Source organism: Nuphar pumila, chromosome 13 (assembly GCF_984573655.1).
Source record: "Nuphar pumila chromosome 13, dmNupPumi1.hap1.1, whole genome shotgun sequence".
NCBI lineage: Eukaryota > Viridiplantae > Streptophyta > Magnoliopsida > Nymphaeales > Nymphaeaceae > Nuphar > Nuphar pumila.
The window spans coordinates 16,149,019-16,173,750 of record NC_143261.1 but is presented as its reverse complement, the minus strand read 5'-3'; the positions used below and the strand labels follow the sequence as shown (position 1 = coordinate 16,173,750).

The following is a 24,732-nucleotide window of genomic DNA, read 5'->3' as shown; positions in this document are numbered from 1 at the left end:
GAATTGACTGTCCCAAGCAATCTGGTACCATATGGTAAGGATGCAGTCCGGTAGCTTCCCAATATATATATATATATATATATATATATATATATATATATATATATATATATATAGAGAGAGAGAGAGAGAGAGAGAGAGAATCACCTAGTGATTTACTGTTTTGTTTTTGGCATTTCATTAATCAGTCAAATTTTTGATACATTTATCTATTTGAATTATTATAAGAATAAGATTTACTTGCACCTTAGAGAGAGAGAGAGAGAAAGCCATAATATCCTTGGTTATTTGACGTAGTCATGCTCATGCAGATGTATTCTCTCGCAAGATTCACACACATACTCAAACACGCATGCGTGCACGTGTATATGCACACACACGAAAATGCACGCGTACCCGCATGTACACACACATACAGGCACTTCCTAAAGTTTTTCTTTTAAGAAAGTAGATATTGGAATGTTGGTTTTATAGGGGCGTTGGAAGCAATGGAGAGTTGCCGAATAATCAAGCCGATGGAGACAGGTTGCTTGCATCATTGTCCTCTAAGGCACCGAGGACAGAAATATTTGAGCCCCCTTGTGATCACTTTAAAAAATCAGAAACCAACTGGGAATTCACAAACTACAGTGGAGGATTTGATCATGAGAAATTGAATTTTCTTGTTAATAATTGGTCTATTGCTCCCCCTGATTCTCAAGTCGCCCAAAACCTCATGGACGAATCGGCTTCCTCATGTACCACTTTGAATTCTGCTCTTGATCTTTACCAACAGAACAACCTCAATCATTTTGACCTTAGGACAGAGATTAAACGTGATAATCCCAGTTCATCTTCCTACTCAGATGGTGGCAATGTGACCAAAAATGCGATGAATCCTGCCGACTATTCGCCGTGCTTTAGGCACTACGCGAAGGAAGGAAAGCAAGTTGAAGCTTTCAATACTTCATTCCGGACCTCTGACTGCAATTCTGCTGGACACCAGTTGTCTTTGAGTGGTTCAGGCGCAGGAGATAGGCCTTTTCATGGCACTCGAAACGCTGCAGACTTTATCTATTTTGAAGGGGCTTTAAACAAGCCACTGTTGGATTTTCAAGCTTCAAAGAGGCATATCAAGGGTGCTGAGTTGCAGGAATGTAAGAAAACCTTTCAAGAGAGTTCCTCATTGGTAAGAAAATTGCTCAATTAATTCTTCAACAATATGGTTTGATATAAACCACCTCGGTGGTTGCACATGTGGTCAGCGGGGTCATGTGTCATGCTGAAGGCCCAGGATCAAATCCTCACATGGGGGCTGCCGTTTCTTTATCATGGTTGGGGGCACGTAAGGTTGGGTGGTCGTGTTCTTAAGCGTGAGTTTTACCTCACAAGGAGGTGGGCCCATTAAGTGACCTGGTTCTAAGTTAGGGTTTTTCTTGGTTATATATATAGAAGGTTTCATTAGAGGGTGTCAACGGGTTGGGTTTGGTTCAGATCCAGGTGAAACCAGATCTGGCCCCAATTTTTGGGCATGGTATCAGGACTCGGGTCTAATCGGACCCACCATAAGAGAAACCATACCCAGACCTGATAAGAACTACATGAACCAGACCTGGACTATACCTGATAAAGTAATATTTTTTATCATTTTTACATTGAAAATTTGTCGGTCTTAATCGGAACTCGGATCAGGTATAAAATTTTGCAAACTATACTCGGGTTAGGCCTGAGTCTTAATCGAGTCTTCTTATTTATTACCATACCCGGACCCTATAGGGTTTGGTATGGGTCGGGTCCGTGTGAACCCAACCCGTTGATACCCCTAGGTATCATGGTATATATAGACACACACACCTTGATTTGATATGAACGGATAGATAAAAGGGAAAATGGGGTGCAATAAACGCCAATTGGTTTGTAATTGACACTCCTATCTTTGTATGGATTCATATGGTACAATACTTAAATGGCATTGTACCAAATCCATATTCCGATGTTCATATTGGAATTGTTGATTGTTAAATTCCTGACTTTGTGATGACAAATTCTATTGTAGCGAGAGAGGGATTTAATTGTCACATAGTCAAGATGAGCATAATTTTATGGACTTTTGGATGCAGAGTAGAGGAAATGGGATGGGGAAAGCTGGTACTTGTAATGAAGCAAAGAACAAGAAGTTGGAGGATGATTCCCAGGCGGTATTGAAAAAGCCAAAGCATGAGGGCTCCACTATACCTTCATCTAAGGTAATCATCATGTGAACTTTGAATGGCTGGAAATGTGACACTAATTGAGCATGAAAGCATCATAAAAAAATTAAGCTTTGAAGTGAGGTGGATGGGTAGGTAAGTACTTAGTCATGCATTAGAGCTTGTGGACGTTTCTTACATCAGGCATAAATATTTTCACACCAGACCCTTCTATGATTGAAATGAAACAAGTCAATAATGAATAAAATGTACAGTTGCAGGTCCCAAAAATGAAACTTGGGGATAGAATCACAGCTTTGCAGCAGATTGTAGCACCTTTTGGGAAGGTAAAAGACTCTCTCTCTCTCTCTCTCTCTCTCTCTCTCTCTCTCTCTCTCTCTCTCTCTCTCTCTCATATGTACATGCACAAAGATAAGTTCAAAACAGGGAATGTGACCTTGTAAACTGTACCATGGAACACGTAAGAGATGTTCAATTTTGATAATGCCATACTTCAAGGATGAGTATGTACCCTTTGGGAGACAAACGAGATGGGTCTCCCTCTAAATCAGGTGGACCCGTTTTGTTGTCTTATGTGATACTTCATCGTGTCATTTCGGGACACAGTAAGACTTGTGCAAGATGCCCTCCACATCACTTTCCACTGTGCTTTTAGTTAGTGGCAGAGGCATCTCTACTTTGCACCCACCTCCCCTTCTTCAACCTGGGTTTGTGCTCTCTCTCTCTCTCTCTCTCTCTCTCTCTCTCTCTCTCTCTCTCTCTCTCTCTCTCTCTCTCTCTCTCTCTCTCTCTCTCTCTCTCTCCAACGCACACACGCGTGCATGCATCAAATCTTTGTGCATGGCAGCTTTCTTGGAGTAGATACTGTAACTGCACCGCGTCTGGTTTACGTTATAATCTTGTTAACTATTCTTTTATGTGATTTTCCCGCAGACTGATACTGCATCTGTACTACTGGAAGCAATTACCTATATCAAATTTATGCAGGAGCAAGTGGTGGTAAAAGTCTAAACCAACCGCGTCAAAATTAGACAAAGCTTCTATAATTTAAGCGCTCATTAATTAACACCTCTTCGTTTTCCAATTGCAATCTGCCATTCATGATCATATGACATTTTTGTTTGCAGCTACTACTTAATCATCCATATATGAAGCCTAATCCAGCCAGGCAAGTGGTAAGAAGCAAGCCCTAAAATAAGGATTCTTGAATTTGTTGAACACGTACGTTTGTTGCATTGTTGTTACAATCGGTTCACTTGGTGAATCGGTTTCTTAAAAAAAAGGTGAAAAATCGAATCGATTCGATCTTGAATCGGCCCTTTTTTACCATCAGATGACACGTGTCATTAAAAAATAAAAAATTAACCTCCTTAAAAATATTAAAAAATAAATTGAAACACCCCTTTTGATTCGTTCTTTTGGATTTCGATAACATTGGTTTGTTGAACTCAAATTGCAACCCTGAAACTGGGATAACCAATTATATATGTTTGCAAATGGGACCAAGACCTGGGGTCACCCGGCTTGAACTTCATTTCAATGGAGATAATTCCAATCTTTTTGAATGTTTTACTGCATATGTATAGAGCTGGGAAGCTCGGCTCGTGAGAAACTCCACTTGGCTCGTAAATTCAGTTTGGCAAGCTAAGCTACGAGCCAACTTGTTCGGGTACATGAGCCAAGTATGAACATGGCAAGTTTGATGGGCTCAGCTCAGCTCGTACAAGCTTGATCTACATATTATATAGTTATAAGTTTTATATTTTATACATATATTATATACATAATATATATTCATATTTTGTATGTTTTATACATGTAATTATACAATGTTATATATTTTTTATATATTATCAAGCTTTAAAGAACACTTAAAAAACATTGTTTTAGAAAATGAGTCAGCCTTGTGATCATCTTGTAAAGCTTGGCTCGCAGCGAGCTCAGGCACGACTCAGCTGGTTAACCAGCTGCCTACATATGTGCACAGGACCAAGACCATGTATGCATGTTCAAGTCATTAGTCCAACTACCAAAATCAAGCCACAGTAGCTATGTGAACCAACCTAATTTGACCTTGGCTGACTCTGGAAGTCTTGATGAAATTTTGCATCAAGTTAAGTGATTCATTTAAGTATGATCCGAATTAATATGAAAGAGGTGACCAACTTGATCAACTCCATTCACTAAGAAATCTACTGGCAACTAAAACTTATCCGAGTCTATCTGCTCTAAAATCATCCATTTTGCTGCTAAGTTTGTTGGGTTTTCCCTCAGGATCATAACTTATGGGGAGCAGTGGAAAAGAAGGCAAGTAGATGTGAAGCCAAGCTGGACTTAAGGAGTAGAGGATTATGCCTTGTTCCAATTTCATGCACTCCTCAAGTCTTCCGTGAAAGCACAGGGTCAGTTGATTATTGGACACCGTCTTACAGAGGATGCTTGTATAGATGACTGACTCTCTCTCCCTCTCTCTCTCTCTCTGACTGGCTTAAGAAAAGTGAAAATTGAATGTTGATCCTTAAAGATGTGTCTTCTGTTATCCTAACAAAGAGGCGAATTGAGATCAGGTTCAATGTGGTTGCACACTTTTAAGTGTGCTGCTGCACCTGATCACCCTGGGCCCCACAGTTGACAGGCTTTATCAAAGATGGTGGGTGATCAGGTTCAACAGCACGCTGAAAGTGTGCAATTACATTGCACCTAATCAAAGGCAGGTGCCACATAAAGCTGTTTTGTTTTGTTTTTTGCTATTTAGTGAAGGCCGTTTTGTTGTCAAAGACCTCTCTCTCTGTCTCTCTTACATGCTTGATCTTTGTGTATAAAAGTTGAAAGGATGTCAAACTAGTAATGGTATGTATCAAAGACTAAAATTCACATTAACCACAACATATGCTTCAATTCTATAATAATAAATTTTGAGTTCCAATAGATACTTGCAAACGCCAGGGCCTTGCTTGAGTTGCCCGTTTCGGACCCTATGATTGCACGTCGCGAGCGACACCACGGACTCGAGAAGGAACAAGCTCATGGATGAGGTGAAGATGATGAGAATGATGAGCTTTGTTTTACTAAATTGCAATGAAATAAAGTGTATTTTCTAGTTAGTTACGATCACATCAAACTCCATCACTAAGATTAACTATGTTTAAGTGAGCATTGTTAAGAAACAGATATTAGATTGGACAAACATATCATTCGTCAAAAGAAAAAAATTTATTGGGCAAACATGTCATTAGCTCACTAAAATAAAGAAAATTGTAAGTTTGCAGCATTCCATCATTATTTACTTCACCATCCCATTCATTTTATGCATAATATAGTACTGATGGTTATCCCTATTTGGCCTCTATTTCTTGGTTCAAGATTAGAAGATACAGGTGATAAGATTGTTTACAAACTAGAAAAGTTCATCTATGGTTTTAAAACAATCCTAAAAGGCAAGGTTGATTCTGGCATTCTATAAGCAAAAAAATTGGAATCATGCAAGACATACATATCTGTTCCACATATATAGCAGCTATATGAATGACATGACGTGCCGGGGACCAACGTTTGAAGTTGGTTCAGTGAACTCATAAAATTTTGTCGAATGACGCATCCAGATTTCTTATGCAAGAAGAATTCCAACAAATGCCAAAGCATGTTGGAATCATGGTTTTGTCCAAAACGAACAACCCAACTAAAAACATGCTCATCGAAAGTTGAGAAAAGCTTGCTTGAAGATGATAGAAGAAGAGATAGGGTGTCTCACAAACAAAGATAATCATGTTCTTTAAAAACATAGGAGTTCGCTTCGGGGAATTTTGCCAAACCATTTTTATTGGCAAAAATTTTATCAGTTTTTTAGTAAAATTTGACTGATTTTCAGATTTTTAGAGAATTTTGATCATTTTCAAAATTTTCTTTCATTTTCTTTGGACATTTTTTTTTATTTTTTTAACAATTGCAATGGTACAAAAGACCTCATTTAATTGTCTTTGAAATTTTTCTCTGGGTTTTGCCAACATTTTATGCTTTTTAGAAAATTTCAATGATCTTGTAAAATTTTATAAAGATTTTCTTGCATTTTTTCAGATTTTTTTGAATTTTAAGACTTGGATCTTTAGCGGAAGATGTCCACTATGGGACGAACACGTTCGATATATATTTCATCCATGAGGGGATGAATTATTGATAAAAAAAAACTCCTCTTCCTTGTTGAAAAGGAAAGAAAAGAGCAATCGAGCCTCTCACATCTATCATCCGGTTGGTCGATTCACCTATGCGCCCATCTACCCTCCCACTACAACAAAGCAGTAGATTAGCGACGACCACATTCCGTCGCTAATCCGTCGCTAACCATGTTAGCGACGGATTAGCGACAACGCGGCGACAGTATGCTTACATCGCGAATATTTCGACGCTAACTGGCGACAGAATAATTCCGTCGCCAAGTCCGTCGCTAATTGCGACGGAATAACGAGCGTTATATTCCGTCGCCAATCCGCCGGTACTAAACGGCGACCACGGCGTGGCGACGGATTTAATTTCGTCGCTAAGCCGTCGCTAAATTAATATGAATAGCGACGGAATCATCCGTCGCTAATCCGTCGCAAAAACGAAAAAAAATCAAAAAAAAATTATTTAAAAATTAATTACCAAGAACTGTACAATTTATATTTCCTGTACAATTTATATTTCCTGTAAATAAAAAACAAACCACACAAAAAAATTCATATAACAAGTATCTATAATAATTAATCGTTCCACCTTAAAACTAAGAAGTTTAATTATTTACAATTCAACAATTACAATTAGGAAAAATAAAAAAAATAGAACTTCTTCAACACAGTCCTCTAATCATCGCCAAGATTTTGTGCGTCTTCTTGTTCATTGTCTTTATCTGTCCCTTCAGCTCCACTACCCTGATTATCGCTAGCAGCCTACACAAGAAAAGAACAGTCAGTATTGATAAACAAAATATAATGAAATAAATTACACACTATATGTGATTCTATCATGTGCTCATGTGTGATCTAAGGCAATAAAAAAACTCTATATGTGATTCTATCATGCTCATATGTGTGCTAAGGCAGTCAAAAAATTGAATATGTGATTATAGCATGTTCATATGTGTTCTAAGACATATAAAAAAACTCTATATGTGATTCTACCATGCTCAGATGTGCTTTAAGGCAGGCAAAAAACTATATATGTGATTCGATCATGCTCGTATGTGTGCTAAGGCAGTAAAAAAATTGAATATGTGAATATAGCATGCTCATATGTGCTCTAAGGCAGGCAAAGCCAAAAATTTTATATGTGATTCTATCATAAATGATATATAACATGTTCATATGTGTTCTAAGGCAGTTAAAAAACTCTATATGTTATTATAGCATGTTCATATGTGTGCTAAGGCAGTCAAAAAATAGAATATGTGATTATAATATGCTCATATGTGTTCTTAGGCAGTAAAAAAACTGAATATGTGATTATAGCATGCTTATGTGTTCTAATGCAATCAAAAAAACTTTATATGTGATTCTATCATGCTCATATGTGCTCTAAGACAGACAAAAAGTTAAATATATATATATGTGATTCTATCATGCTCATATGTGTGCTAAGGCAGTAAAAAAATTGAATATGTGATTATAGCATGTTCATATGTGTTCTAAGGCATCTAGAAAAACTCTACATGTGATTCTACCATGCTCAGATGTGCTTTAAGACAGTCAAAAAAACTATATATGTGATTATACCTGAGAGGGACCTGGAATCGAAGATCCCCTATCCTGAACAGCGGCCTTGATCTCATTTCGGAGAAAGGGGGCGACGGTGTATTGGAAGTAGTTATTCAGTGATTCATTAATGATGTCGCGTACATCATCACCGGAAAGAATAGTCGGGTGCTTGGAGCTTATGTCGGCGCAAGAAGTTGGTGAGCCATAACTGGAAGAACCAATAACTGGTGAAGTGTTCATATTACTCCCAAACCCGAACACGCGACCTTTTTTGGGTTCACCTGCTGCAGTCACCCATGCTGTAGGATCAAATGATGGATGCTGAGTAGCGTCTTCGCCATATCGCTCTACAATTTGTTGCTCATATGCCTCCTACAAAATAATGTTTAAAGTATTCATTAATAATTAATGATAACATTATGATGACTTGCATATATATTGCAATGATTATTAATAGAATTAATACATACCGTTGTCGTTCTCGCCTTCTCTGATACGAAGACTCCCGTGGTCTTCCGTTTATGTGTTTCTACAAACACATTCTTATATGGTACACTGCCTCCTTTTTCTGCTTCCTGCGAAGTTAAATGACAAAAGATTTAGTACACAAATTTGCAACTATACTTATAAAATTAATATTATATATTGATGAGTTACCATTTTCTTTAGGTGGCTCCCAAATGTCTTAGATCCACTTGTGTGTAGATGGGCTTCGGGCATCTTCGATCGATTTTGTGAAGCCTTCGCAGAGCGATTTTTAAATGCATCTCCCGCCCACATATCGCACATTTCATCTCAGTAATCTCTCCTGATAGTAATAGGACCATGGCCCTTCCACAGTAATGGATCATCTACTACGCCAGATGCTTTTTTTGCTGCAGTCTTCATAGTGTGCAGCATGTCTGCAAATCGATTGGCAGCCACCTTCTGCCACACCTTCCTTGCATCATTTTCTTCCACCGTAGTTGCAAAGCGATTCGAAGCCTACAAATATTTTCAGAAAGTTAGTAGACATTGCTTAAATAAATTAAATATGAAACACATTAACTATGAGGAACAACTGTATACCATGAATGAGGACCACAATCTGTCTAATACCTCCTTTGGGTACTCTTTTCATTGAGCAACTGGTCCTGGTAGATGTTGAAGAAGTGAATTCCTAATCTCCCGTACTACTTCTTGTGGCTCAAACCTCGTGCTGCACATGAATTGTTACACAGTAAATATCAATATAAAATATTTAAAAGATATGCAATAATTGAAAACAAAATACTTACGGTCGATTATCGATATACACTATTCGAATGAGTCTTCTTGTGCCAGCCTGAGAAGACCATGTTTCCTGTGTTGGCTGTTGACTTGTGCGATCAACTGGTGTAGGTGGGTCGTGTACAGGCGCAACATCATCTGTAAAAAAATACACACCAAGTTCTCAGAATGTGCATTTGAACTAATCAAGCATCTAATTAGTTATATGATATACCTATCACAGGAGCCCGTGAAGATGAAGGTTGAGCCTGGCTACTACTGGATGAACGACCACTATAACCTCCACGAACCATATTCTAACAAATAACATATGTCATACAATACATTCAAATAATTCACATCAAGTATTACAATGCATTCAAGTCATTCACATCAAGCATTGCAATGCATTCAAATAATTCAAATCATTGACATCAAGTATTGCACTAATTCAAATCATTCGTTAATTGCATAAATTATAATACATTCAGATAATTGAAATCATTCACATCAAGTATTACAATGCATTCGAATCATTCGTATCAAGTATTACAATACATTGAAATAAAATTTTTAATCATTCACACCAAGTATTGCAATACAACTCACATCAAGTATTACAATGCATTTAAATAGAGGTTTGTAGTATAAGATTTTGCTCACTAGCTTGAGAATTCTTCCTCGTCACTAGTTTGACTTTCTTCTTCTTTTTCTTCTTCTTCTTCTTCTTCTTCTTCTTCTTCTTCATTGTTTGCCCATCCACTTGGTACATCATTTGGATCACATTCCTCTATGAATGTTTCATCAGCCAATGGAGATATGACATGCATATCATGCGCAACATCGTGACCATAAGCGAAGTCACAGACATCATCTGATTGATAGTAATCACTGTCTTCAGCTAACTCATCTTCTTGTAACTGATCATACTCGGGGTATAGTTTGGATTTCACCTTGCAAACTGCCCACCATTCATTTCTATCTGACTTTTTTATACTCGGATATGAAGTATAATAAACTTGTTGAGCTTGCGAGGCTAATATGAATGGTTCATATGTTCCAAACCTGGATTTATGATTCACCTCCACAATGCCTGAAGCTTTGTCGAGTCTTGTTGCAGTTGGATCAAACCAATGACACTTGAATACCGTAACCCTGTTATTCATGCCTAAGTAAGTCAACTCCATTATTTCCTCTATAACACCGTAGTAATCATGTTCATTTTCACCGTAGCTGCTACCCTTGACACACACGCCACTATTTATCGTTGATTTGTTTATACCGTAGTCTTTTGTATGGAATCGATAACCATTTACGATATACCCGTTGTAGCATTGCACAACTTTGGTCGGACCATTTTCTAAATCACATATTCCTTGATCTTTAACATCACCATGGCGAACCTACGCACAGACATAAACAATTATTGTGATCACGATCAATTAAGTAACTCAGTGTTGTTTATAAGTACAAAATTTATGTTAGCTTCTTTACCAACTGTTTCAACCACTCCACAAACTTAGTTTCACGTTCTTTTTGTACTTCTGCATTAGTGAGATGTGAAACTTTGCTTTGCAACTCCAGATCAAATCGTCTGCAAACCACAAATACTTATATTACCGAGCCATGTATCCACATATAGAACATAAAAGGATTTATAATTGAGTTGCATATACATATACTTACTCGATGTATGGGTCGATCGCTGAATAATTAAAAAGAATATAGATGTGTGCTGCATCTTGCTCTCGATCTGTCAATAGCCTTGATCGGCAACTACCAAATGCATGCCCAAGTCGTTGAAATATCAACAGCTTGTCAGCTACAGTTACTTGTTCTCCATCATCGTTACGGGGCGGGCATGTGTAACGTGTTGAAATATGAGGTTCGAAGTACATAGATGAGAAATTTGAAATCTCTTCTAAAGTGTACGCCTCACAAATAGAGCCTTCTACTCTTGCTTTATTATGAACCTTTTTTTTTAGGTCGAACATGCATCTGACAAGAATATACATTTCAAATTTTAAATATCTGTCATTAAAGAGACAAATATAAAAAAACATATACCTTTCAAATGGGTACATCCATCGATATTGCACAGGGCCACCAACCTTTAGTTCATATGGCAAATGTATGATCAAATGTTCCATAACATCGAAAAATGCTGGCGTAAATATCTTTTCTAACAGACAAACAGTGGTGATGACAGAGTCCTCGAGATTCTTTACATCTGATACAATGACCTCCGATGCGCACAATGTTCTGAAAAATCTGCTCAACTCAGACAATACCCCCCATATAGGTTTGTCTAACATATCATGGAATGCTAGGGGTATCAATCGTTGCATAAAGATATGACAATCATGGCTCTTCAACCCATATAACTGTCCATCATCAATCTTCACAGCCCGAGCAATGTTAGAGACATATCCATCTGGAAATCTCAGTTGTCTCAACCATTGACATACATGTTTTATTTGATCAGGTCCGAGCACGTACTTCGCCTTTGGTTTCAGTACTTTGCCATTATACTCTTTGAGTTCCAATTCTGGTCTTTTACATATTAATTTTAAATCCATACGGGCCTTCGGATTATCCTTCGTTTTTCCTTTAATATTCATTACTGTATTGAACACATTATTAAACACATTTTTCTCTACATACATCACATCCAAATTATGTCGTATCAATAGGGTCGGCCAATACGGTAGTTCCCAAAAAATAGATTTTTTCGTCCAATTGTGTTCCTTCCCAAATCCACGGAAGGGTGTAGGACTGCGGGCATCTGTTAATACATCTGGAAAGTATCGCAATCTTCTTAAAATCTCTATGCCAGACAATCTTGAGGATGGACCTTCCATTTCAGTTGTGCCTGCTGTAACTGCATTCTTTTGACGTCGGAACGGATGATCGCTGGGTAGAAATCGACGATGGCAATCAAACCAGCAAGGCTTCCTTCCATGCCTCAATCTAAAAGCTTTGGAATCCTCCATGCAGTACGGACAAGCCAACCTCCCATGTGTGCTCCAACCAGATAACATACCATATGCAGGGAAGTCACTGATTGTCCATAGAACAGCGGCCTTCATGTTGAAATTTTGTTTTTTGTGGGCATCATACGTGGTAACACCGTCATCCCACAGTACTTTTAATTCATCAATCAATGGCCTTAGATATACATCAAGATTTTGGCCAGGTGAGGTCGGACCAGGGATCAACAGAGACAAGAAAAGATTTGGACGTTTCATACACAAGCTTGGTGGAAGGTTGTATGGAGTTACAAATACTGGCCAGCATGAGTATGGAGTTGATCTACCCCCAAATGGATTAAATCCATCTATACATAGACCGAGTCTAACATTTCGCACTTCCATTGCGAAGTTCTGATGAGTACGATCAAAGTGCTTCCAAGCTTCAGCGTCAACAGGATGCGTGATCTAGTTTTCATCGTGTCGAACTTTATTTGCATGCCATCTCATGTGTTTAGCTGTCTTTGAAGACATATACAATCGCTGCAATCTAGGAGTGATAGGAAAGTAGCGGAGCGACTTGTATGAAACTTCCTTTGATCTCGTGCTACCATTGCCTCTTGTCTTTGGCTTGAACCGAGGATGCCCACATGACGGGCATGATATGTCGTTTTCCTGCTCCTTGAAATACAACATGCAGTGATTTGGACAAGCATCAATCTTTTTGTAACCCATACCTAGAGCGTTGACCATAACTTTCGCACGATAGAAATTTTGTGGCAATTTCTCATCTTTAGGCAACATACTCTTCACAATCATGCACAAACGGTCAAAACATGATTGACTCAAATTATACTCGGACTTCAAATTCATTAGTTGAAGAACTGCAGACAAGATAGTGTGACTCTCACAACCGTTCCAAAGTGGCTCATCAGCATCTTTAAGTAAATCATAAAATCTACTAGCTGCATCGTTTGGTGATTCTTCATCTACGACAGTTCTTACATCACTAGAACTCATAGCAGAACCCAGTTCTGTTCCTGCAGCATCAAATATCAAATTCGTATATGGATTATCGTGCACCACATTCACCCGTGCATCAAAATTGTTTCTAAATTCTTCTCCATGAAACGCCCAGTTCTGATAATCACTCACAAAACCCTTCCTGTATAGGTGATGTCTAACGCCATGAGGTTCTACAAATCGATTATTCTTACAAATCTTGCAGGGACACCTAATCCGACCTGTGGGATCTACCGTACTGACACTCGCCGTTGCAAATTCAATAAAACTATCGACACCATCCATATATTCATGCGATAACTCATTGTCCACTATCCTACGGTACATTCATTCACGGTTTGCAGTCATTCTGTCGTATGATGTTACGAATAGTATCCTAACGAATTAAGAAAAAAACAATCAGAATGCGACGATGAAGAAAATATCAAATTTATCATGCAATATACTATGTCAAACAATAACAAGAATTTTGATGCATGCATTGATAACTTAATATTTTCATGTGCAAACTATTAATGACATGATACAATCATTTGAAGCATGCTTTTATTATAAAATTTCACATGAAAGTCAAAATCAAATTGAAAGTAACTACATGCAAACATGGATACAATTACATCAAACATTGCAATACATCATAATCATTCATATCAAATAAATGGCAAACATGTACCTGCAGCAAACACACTTCAATATCTCACTAACTACTACCATGCTTAGCATGGACTCCGTACTCCAAAAATAAGAACACTTCCATATTTCTACATTAAAATCATGCTCAGCATGATCTCCGAACTCCAACAAAGCAGTCCTAGATATCAACAACTAAGTGAGTGTGTGAACAATAAAGTGCTGCATTCAATAAATTAAATAACATGTGATACGTTTGCATCACTTACTCACCACGGGTATTTACCCGATTTGCATTGTTTTTGTCATTTACTTACCACAGGTGGCCGAGCACGAGTTGGTTCCGTTGAAAAATCTGCACAAAAACAAAACAAATTAAGTAACAAACTAACTAATCATGAAACAAGATGAAACACTAACTAAAAAAATTAAAACAAATTAAAACAACTCTAACTAATTGAAAGAAGAGAAAAGAAAAATAGTATATATGTTAAGTCAAATCTAACTAGAAGATGTTAATTTAACAAACCAGCTATAAAATGTTGAACCAGTCGACTAACATAAAGTCATAGACAATTTCTAATCTGAACTACTTAGCAAAGGAATAGTAAATCAATCAATTAGTTTACTAGAAAAGATATGAACTCCGTTTAACCACCACTATCATAAAGAATTCAAATAGCCCTAATCTAACTAACTGATTGTGAGAACATTAAATACCAATCTATCTAAGAAAAATATAATTATAAAAGACTAATAGATTGAAATACTCTAACTAACCAGATTTTAAGAAAACAAATTGAAGTAAAACTAACTACCAGTAGACATTAACAAACTAACAAATTGAACAACATGGACAACTTGTATATATACATTACAAAAAAAAATTCAACTTAAAATCCATATGGACAACATATATGCAAACTACACTTAAAACCATATGGACATCTTATATACACATATTACAATTTTTTTTTCAAGCTAATCACATGGACAACATAGGGATCACATAATAACTTTTTTTTTTTAAAAAGAGATCACATGGGCAGCATAGGTATCCATAACAAAAATTCTTTTCAAAACAGATCACATAGGCAACGTAGGTATCTCATAACAAATTTTTTTTCTTCAAACAAACACATAGGCAACATATTATTCCTACTAAAGATTTTTTTTTCAAACTGATTTACATAGGCAGCATATGCATTAAAAAACAGATTTTTTTGAAACCAATTCACATAGACAGCATAATATATCTCATAACAGATTGTTTTTTTCAAAAGCAATACACATCGGCAGCATGTTATTCCTACTACAGATTTTATATTTCAAACGATTCATATAGGCAGCATAGGCATTCAAAAACAGAAATTTTTTTTTTGACAAGTCACTTAGGCAGCATAACGCAGGGGGTCGACCCCCCCTGCCGGAAAGCACGGCAGGGGGTTAAACCCCCTGCCTTTCCGGCAGGGAAAGGGGTTAAACCCCCTGCCGGAAAGGCAGTTCCGGCATGGGGGGTTGACCCCCTGCCGTGCCTTTACGGCAGGGGGGTCGACCCCCCATGCGTTTCTGGCAGGGGGTCGACCCCCCATGCCTTTCCGGCAGGGGGTCGACCCCCCCTGCCGGAAACGCAGGGGGTCAACCCCCCCTGCCGGAAAGCACGGCAGGGGGTTAAACCCCCTGCGTTTCCGGCAGGGAAGGGGCGTACCCCCTGCGTTTAGAAGAAGAAGAAGAAGAATATTACCTGCGCTTCGCCGGACGGTGGCGGGAGGTTGACGGGGAGCGGCAGCTGGCGAGCGCCGGCTGGCGAGCGGTGAACGGGGAGCGGCGGCTGGCGAGCGGCGGTGGCCGGACGGTGGCGAGAGCCGACGGGCGGCGGGAGGGATCAATACAGCGAAACAGGGAAAAGAGAAAGAGGGATGGGATTAGGGATTTACGCGACATTTAGCGACGGCTTAGCGACGGAAAAATTCCGTCGCTAAGCCGTCGCGAAACCAAAATACCAAAAAAGCGACGGAATATATTCTGTCGCTACTCCGTCGCTAATTAGCGACGGATTAGCGACGACAGAGTTCCCTCTCTAAATCCGTCGCTAAAATGGTGTTCTTGTAATAAAAAGTAGCGACAAAAACAATCCGTCGCTAAGTAGCGACAGATTAGCGATAAAAGTTGTTTCCTCGCTAATCCGTCGCAAATTAGCGACCGATTCTATCTCTAGCTAATCTGTCGCTAAGTAGCGACGGGAAAAATCCGTCGCTAATTTCCGTCGCTAATTAACAATTTTCTTGTAGTGTCCCTCACCTCGATGTATGCACCCTGGCTAGATGAAACCAAATTTTCTTTGTCCTCATTCTTCATCCATGCCATTATCCTCAATCTAGTGCACCTATCCCTAATGATGGTTAGGATCAAAGTTTTCATACTAGAAAGCGGAAACGGGAAACAAAACAAAAGCAGAAGCGAGAAGCTATGCATTTTAAAATGTATAAGAAGCAGAAAGCGAGGAATATAAAACAATATAAGAATTGAATAAGAATCAAAATGGAAGGCAAATAAAAACTAAAATAAAAGTGATTATTTTTAAAATTCATAATTTTGTAATGTAAGAATTAAATTTTTAACAAAATCTAAAAATGATGACTGCCAATTTAGAGAAAACACATGGAGGTGAGTGAGAAGCGTTAGAGAAAACACATAAAAAACATGAAAAATAGAAAGAGAACATATAAGAATAGATAAAGTGTGTAGAAAGTACAGGAGAAGCGTGGGAGAATCAAGATTCTGATCAAGTTTTGGAAGCGAGGGGTATTATGCTTTTGAACTGAAAAATGGGCTTCCCACCTATCTAAGAAGCTTCTGGTAACTCTACTCAAAGGAATCATATATCTCTTGGGATATATTATCCATGCCTTCAAAAAGTTAGTGGGTCTTTCATCATCCACTATTGGCCCAAAAGTGTCCAAGTTGCTATCCTATAAAAATGTTATGAGAGACTTCTATAGAAACATCAACTCAAAAACCTTCAGTCTCTCGTCGATGCTCCTTCAGGCATGAGATGCTGCATTTCTAAAAAAACATTATGTACTTTGAGCAAACGTTTCATATTGGTAACTCAATATCCAACCAGTATTTTTTGCAATAAGGTAGAGATGATATATGCTACTAGTGTCGTCTTATGTCAAATCCAAGCACAATAGGCTGGGATTTGGAGTAGCGAGGGACCCGATCACAACTGATTTGAATGATTTGTGAATCAATATGAAGTCTACAGTGACTTGGGAACTCAGCTGAGTTCTAGGTTCTGAGTTCAGGTGCAGTCATATATGTGCCTCTTCTGTCGTTTCTTTTTCCTTTTCCTTTTCCTTTTCCTTTTCCTGTATGTTGTGTCAAAATCACTCAAAGCAAATAAACTTCAATCTAACACTTGGTTTTGTGCCTCCATGTCTATTATCAGTTGGGGAAACCCTACAAGTCAATCTGTCGTGGATTGCTTGAATTGTGGCGGAGTTCATCCAAGTTCTTGATGAACTTGCTCAATCTGCAAGTTGTTTTGACACTTTGACTGTCTTGCTAGGTTGATTAGGCTATATAAGCCCTTAGTATTTGAAGATAACTGTTGTTGGTGCAACAACAAGAGTTTATGTCTTTCCTTGTTGTAGGTGCAAGGCTTCAGACTATCTTTGTTGTATGTCTTAAGGAGTTGTAGTTTATGCTTGGTAACCAGTCTTTGTATTTCAAATCTACGCTTTTGCATACTTGTCTAGAATTCATATTTGATTTTGCCCCAAACTATACCCTACCTTAAAATGCTTTTGCATCTAACAAAGATTGAATAATGTAGTGTTCAGCTTAACCATTAATAGTCACTGCACTCACTTCCGTTTCACTATTGACTACAGATTACTCTACTTGAGACATCTGGGCTTTCTGGATCATATGTTCAGCACAGAGCTTGATAACTACTAGCTGGTCCACATAAAGACTGCCAATATTGTATGAATTGCTTCTGGGGAAAACACTTTTCTTTCCTTTTTCTTGCCTAGAATTTTCTCTCGTATGCCCATCTTACCCTGGAATCAAGAGTTTAGATTTGTGTGATCATCGCAAAATTTTTCCTCTCGTAATATTCTCTCTCTTCCTTCTCTTTTCCTTTCCAACCTCTTATTTTCCTCCTTTTTGAAGGGAGAAAGATAAAAGATGGAAAGAAAGAAAGAAGAGAAGAGAAGAGGAATTCTTTTGCGGGTCTCACTTGACCTTAATTTTGAAAATATTTAAAATAACCCGCCTCCGTTTTTGAAATATTTGCGGGAAAACTGGGAGACGGGATCCGCTCGTCGGTACGAGGTTCGACCGTTCCTGGCGCCTTTACCAGGAGTAATCGAACCAAGGGTCGAATTAATGCCTTTTGCTTTGCCTAAATATTATCTAAGGATTTATTCTAAGTCTAAATGCACAAAGAATCATGCTTGTGCGAAATTCAAAGATGTATGCTCTTTTTTAAAATGTTTTGAAGAATTCCCAAGTGTTTCTAAGATGAATCTGATAAAGTGAAGAAATGATTTCTAACTTAGAATTTAAGATTTAAAGTTCTAAGTTTTTAGAATAATCAGAGCTTAGGAAAATGAATTTGGATCTTGAGAGAGATGATCTTGAAACTGAGAAAAAGAGAGAAGAAAGGAAATTTCAAAGTCATAAATGGACTTTGAATTTGGAAGTTTGAACTTGGATGAGTATTTGGAATGGAATTGAATTCTAACTTTGAAGTTTTGAAATTAGAAGAAAATGTGGGAAATCTAAAATGAATTGAGCAATAGAATTGTTTTGAAAGTTGGAATTTCATGGAATTTGAATCCAAAGTTAAGATTTGAGTTGAGATTCGAATTTGAATTCTGGATTTTAGAATCTGGAAATAGGAATGGGATTTGAAATCTAAAATGACAATGGAATCAAGATAGTATTTGGATCTGAGATTTTGAATGAAATTGGATTCATGATTTAGAATCTAAGATGAAGTTTGGATCTGAAGTCTAAGATCCAAGATAGAATTGGATTTTGGACCCTAAAATGAAGTTGGATCTGAAATCTGAGATCCAAAGTAGAATGGGATTCTGGATCCTAAATGGAATTTGGATCTGTAATCCGAGATCCAAAGTAGAATTGGTTTTTGGATCCTAAGGTAGATTTGGATCTGAAGTCTGAGATCCAAAGTAGAATTGGGTTCTAGATCCTAAAATAGCTTTGGATCTGAAGTCTGAGATCCAAAGTAGGATTGGGTTCTGGATCCTAGAATGGAATTGGATCTGAAGTCTGAGATCCGAAGTAGAATTGGGTTCTGGATCCTAGAATGGATTTGGATCTAAATCTGAGATCCAAAATAGAATGTGGATCTAAGGTCTGAGATCCAAAAGGAAAGTTGGATTCATTCTTGGAAATCAGGATCCAAGTTGAGATTTAGGATTTAACTTTGGATTCGGATTATGAAGAGTCCAAATAGGACCTTTAAAGATGGATCTGGGTTTTAGAAACCCAAATTTAAACTTAAGATTCAAATCCAAACCTTGATTGAAGATAAGGGGATGAACTTGATTTTGAAATCAGAAGATAACTTCAAAGTTAAATTGAACTTTAAATTTTGAATTTTGATTTGAGGTGGAAATTTGAAGTTTGAATATAAAATGATTTTGGAATTTCAAAGTTAAGTTGGACTTTGAAATTGAATGTTGAATCTTTAAAATAAGATAGAATTGGATTTGGATAAGATTTGATTTAAGAAGAAGAATCACTTAGAATTTTGAAAAGGAAGTTTTGGAAATATGATGCAATTCTATCCTATATGATGAATGAATTTGAATAAGTTTGAAATTGGAATTTGAAAAATCATATTTCATTCTTCAAATGAATTTAAATAAGATTAATGATATAATACACTCCTGACTATGGTCATTGAATGTATTATATAATAGTCATATCTAAATTCAAATGAAGGATAAAATACCTTTTAGTGCTTTTATAGAATTTAAAATGAAATTAACCCTCAATATACCCTGACTATGGCCATTGGTATATATTTTGAGTTAATTTTAAGTTAAATTCTAATAAAAGAAGAAAATATTTTAGGAAAATATGATGAATTTTGAAAATGGGTCCAGTGTGGATCCAGTGTTATTTTGTAAAAGATAAAAATGCTAAGTTTTGTCCACACCCTGACTATGGCCATTGATGTGGATCATCAACTTAGTATCAATTACTTCTTACGAAATGGTGCGCGTGCCATTTGTGTTTCACCATTGTGAGAATTTTTTGAGAAATAAAGAAAAATGTATGAAAACAAACAATTCATGATATTCTACAATGCTCATTCGTTCTACCTAAAGCAGGAAATGTAAATTTTCATTCAAATCTAGCTATTACAACATGTAGAATCACATTTACAATCCCAAATAATGATATCTTCTACATATTTCCTGCAAAACACTTAGAGTTAATATGAAGGCAAAAGAAAATTTGTATATTTCAAAACATGCCAAATATGGGATACTCATATGCCACGGTTTTTATGATCCAAGATGTGAGAAATGATATATATGTACATACATATACATGTATATCTATATATATATATGGATATGTATGCATAGGTGTATATATATATATATATATATATATATATATATATTTATTTATGTATATATATATATATATATTTACATATATGCAGCATGGGTGGTGATGTGTGTGAATGACGGTGCTGGAAATGAATCATAGTGAAAGTGTGTGATGTAAGTGCCGAAGGAGAAGAAAATAATGTGTAAATGTTGTGTACATATGCTGCTGTAAGCATAGAATGCATGGAAGATGGTATGAAAATTGGATGAGGATCAATAACTGAGGCCCTTGTTATGCTGCTGGTCTGTACCACATCATGATTGACATACCCATATTGGAGAAGGCAGAGAAACTACAGTATATTTTCCTTTGGGGAACTGGTGCTTTCTTTCGCAGGCACTTGCACCTGATGTTGACCCATTTCTGGCACAACAACAAGGCTTACTGCTGAAATTCATTTGTAGGAGGCTGGTTCAGTATGAGAATTGAGTGTTGGACAAGGGAGATGATACTTGCAGGTAATGAACGTGCTGGGAAAAATGACTGTGAAGCTGTTGTTTGCAGGGATGTAACTGGACATTGATGAAGTGAACAGATGCTTCGACAGTGGGGAAAATACTGTGAGGTGGGCGCAGTTACAGATGATGGTGGCAGCAAGGTAGGGTAGAGAGCAAGGAATAGAAATGAGTGATACCGTTGTAATAATGGTGAATAACAGATTTAACAAAGGATGAACAGGACCATTTAGCAGGTAGCTGCTATAATGGTCTTTTGATAGGTGGAGGTTACTGTGGGAGCTATGGTAAGGCATAGAGATCTGATGGAGGTTGGATCTCAAGGTAATCAGAGAATGGATCGGTGAAAATGCACAAGTGGCAAGCATGGCAAATGTTATTGTATTCCAACAAATAGGTGTTGTGGTGTTTCAGCAGGTAGATGTTGTGCATATGCTGTACACAGTGGACATGAAGAGTGTAGCAGGGAAGGAAAAACTGTAAATACAGCAACTAGATGCATACTTGTGTAGGGTGACACGAGGAGCAACTGGGGAGAAGGGACACAGCCAGCTGATGGCCGGGCTGCTGCACAGGGCTGTAAAGGGGGCTTTGTGAGATATGCAACAATAATGAGTGATCATAATTATTCCTAATAGGGAAATATTTTGTGCACCAGAGGTATGGAATGTCTTAGTGCAGAGGCTTAGGTGATGGTAACGCTGTAATGATGCAACTGAAAACAGGGATGGTGTTACCTACAAGGGGCCATGTTACTGATGAATGCACAACAGTGGAAAGTGGAGGCGTGGTAGTGAAGGTATGGAGTAAAAAAAAGTGGGTGATGTTATCCTACAATATGATGGGGGTAGGCTATAGATGGTATGCTGTGGCCATTGAGTGCCAATGTGATATTTATAGCAGATAATGATATACCAGGTGCAAAATATAAGGTATGAAGGCATAATTACATGCTAAAATATGCATCCAGCATATTCACCAAAGGCTTGATACCAACTTTCAAACCCCCAAATGATCCATTATTATACTAACATCCGGAATGCAATACTTGGAAGTTATGATTAATGAACTCACCTCATATTCCATGCTCATACTAGCCAAAAGCATATATTAGATGCATTCAGAAAGTTAAATTCTCAGTAATTTCTACTTCTAGAAAGACAACTAGAATTACCTTCACAACATGATATGTTTAGCATACAACACCTCCACCAAGCTGCTAACATGGGAGTAAACAAAAATCAATCATAAAAAAAAATGACTAATAAGGCCAACTCACAAAAATTTCCAATAACTGAACATAAACCAGCATTTTCCAGCAAGCCTTTGAAGAATTACTCAGCAACCCAATGCTCGATCGATGATACCCTTTTGTTTTTTTTTTGTTAAGGACCCTGTATGCTCTCCACAGATAATATTCCGGCCACTGGGTTGGTTTTAGCAACCGGTCTTTGCAGAATGTGGTGATCGACAATGTTATAAACCATATTGTAGGCAATGTTCTGCCATGTACTGGATCATTGATACTAATGCCATATGGATCGCCTTCAGTGAGGCCTAAGCATAGGGAAATGCTATGGGCTATCATGGGCTTTGATTGGATGGGCGTGTATCTTACAAGTTCAAACAGGGGATTCAAGGCATATTCGATACAAATTGGACTTCAAGTTGGAATGAAGTGATTCATGCTGAACTCAAATGCAGATCTTAATGACAGATCAATATAGATGAGAGTTTTATAATGGAGTTATATCAGAACTATCAAGCATTGATAACCCAAGCATGGAACTTCCACGGTAAATCATATGAGAACCTGTTTTGGGGCCACCTGAACATAGCGTTTTACAACAGGTATGAAGAACCGTGAAATGCTAGTGTCCAGCAACTCTTCAATTGATTCAAGCACGGATGCCATGATGCAAACATAACTTACTAAGGAAGATAATACTGTAATGAGGCATATGAACTCTCGAGAGAATGAGTGTAAATGCATCTATAATGGGGAACGCCATGAAAATAAATAAAAATAACAACAGCAATGTGAATCAAAAGGGAAATATGAGATTGGAATATGAACAGATAATCGAAATGAAAACAAAGAATCGAAAATCAATGATAATCAAGATGAAAATGGGAAATAATAATACAAACATGAAATCAAGATGTTGGAACAAGATCGCTCTGGTTCATATTGCACATAGGTAGGCTGATTTGTTATAAGCAAATCAGATACTACCAAGGGTGCTTAAAGGGGTAAATGAGCAAGGGCACCTAGATATAGAAAAATAATCAAAAGAAAAGGGGCTTACCGTGATTCTATGAAGGACTTGGTTTGTAGAAATCTTGAAGAAGGGAGCTCCTCTTTCCTTCTACCGCAGTGAATCTTCTATTTGGGGATTTGTTGAGAAGAAGGATGGATTGAAAATTTCCGTTCTGAGAAAGAGCCTGATGAAGTTGCTCGAGGATTGGGATGAAGAAATGCTCATAGTGCAATGTGAAGGTTAGGTGATCGATACCAGCGGAAAAGAAAAATAGATGATGGATGGATATTGCTCCCCCCCCCCCTGAGAATCGATAGCAGCCCCTTCTTAAAGGGCAAAATGGAGGGTTCGAGAGCGGGTTTGTTCAGGATTGAAGGCTGAGAGAGGAGGAGGCAGTTTGAAGATCTGCGATGGAGAGAGAAGGAGGAAAAGTGCGGGAGCAAACCGTTGGCTTTTTGTGATATTTCCTAAAAGAGGCTCCCCTTAAAAAGATTTTTTTGTAAAATAGTTCAAAATTGAGGTTTTCAGCAAGAAGCTTCTTAAAACTTTGAGAATCATTTACTTTTCTTGTAGTTTTTCCCTTTTTTTTTGGTTTTTTATATTATTTCTCAATTTTTGTATTTTTAGAATAAAATCCTAAAGTTTTACGAGAAACCAAAGATTAAAACTAATTTTTTGCGTTTTTATAAAAATATTTACAAAAAAAAAGGAATTTTTCTGAGAATTTAAAAGCTATTTTGAGGAGATTTCTTCAAAAATGGGTTTATTTCCGAAATTTTGAGGAAATATGGATTTAAGGTCCTGGATTCGGATCCGAAATTAACTTTGAATATACCAATATGGAATTTAGTTCAAGAAATCTGAAGAATGAGCTTTGAAATTGCTTCGATTTTTTTAGAAAACGGGGTTAGAGGCAAAAGGGTCATTTTTACAAAACTTTGAAAAATTTGGGGTGTTCACAGATGCCCCTCTTTGCTACTAAGCCGGTTGAAAGTCGAGCTTAGTGGCAAAGATAACACTCCAAATTTTGAAAATGCCCCAGTCAGCAGATCTGAATTGGGTGTGGAAAAATTTATTTGGGGAGACATGGCTTCTCAGGCTTTAAAACCTTATCCTGAATGGTTTTGGGGAGACGAAATCCTCGAAGATGGGGTGATCAAATGATAGAAATGAGGAAATCGTGATGGGACTTTTGGGTGAAAATATCGAAATGGTGGGAAATGAGAATTTTGATCAGGTCTCATGGACGAGACAAGATACTCTTTTGGAATGATTCAGGTTTAGCCCTTAGCCTGGATGGGACGAAGATATATCAAAAAGTGTTTTGAATGAGGAAAGGAGTACATGAGAACCTTGATGGGACATTTTGAAAAAAAAAATGCCTCGTGAAATGAAGCTCAAGTAGGAATCCTATCCTGGATGGATATACAAAACATGGATTCCTTGATGGGAAGAGCCATGATGGGACTAAAAGAAATCATCTCGTCCAAATGAGGAATCTCGTTGGAACGAGACTCAAGTTTTAACCCAAAATCTGCAAGGAAGATACCTCGCGAAGTGAGGTT

General features: G+C 37.6%; 1 long non-coding RNA gene across 1 annotated transcript; it reads right to left on the bottom strand.

The window, feature by feature from the left end:
- Nucleotides 1-6,810: 6,810 nt before the first annotated feature.
- Nucleotides 6,811-8,045, bottom strand: LOC149817913 (uncharacterized). The gene is made up of 2 exons (XR_016427038.1): nucleotides 7,934-8,045; nucleotides 6,811-7,111 (listed from the first exon to the last, which is right to left on the bottom strand). It is a non-coding gene; the product is annotated as an uncharacterized LOC149817913 (long non-coding RNA).
- Nucleotides 8,046-24,732: the final 16,687 nt, after the last annotated feature.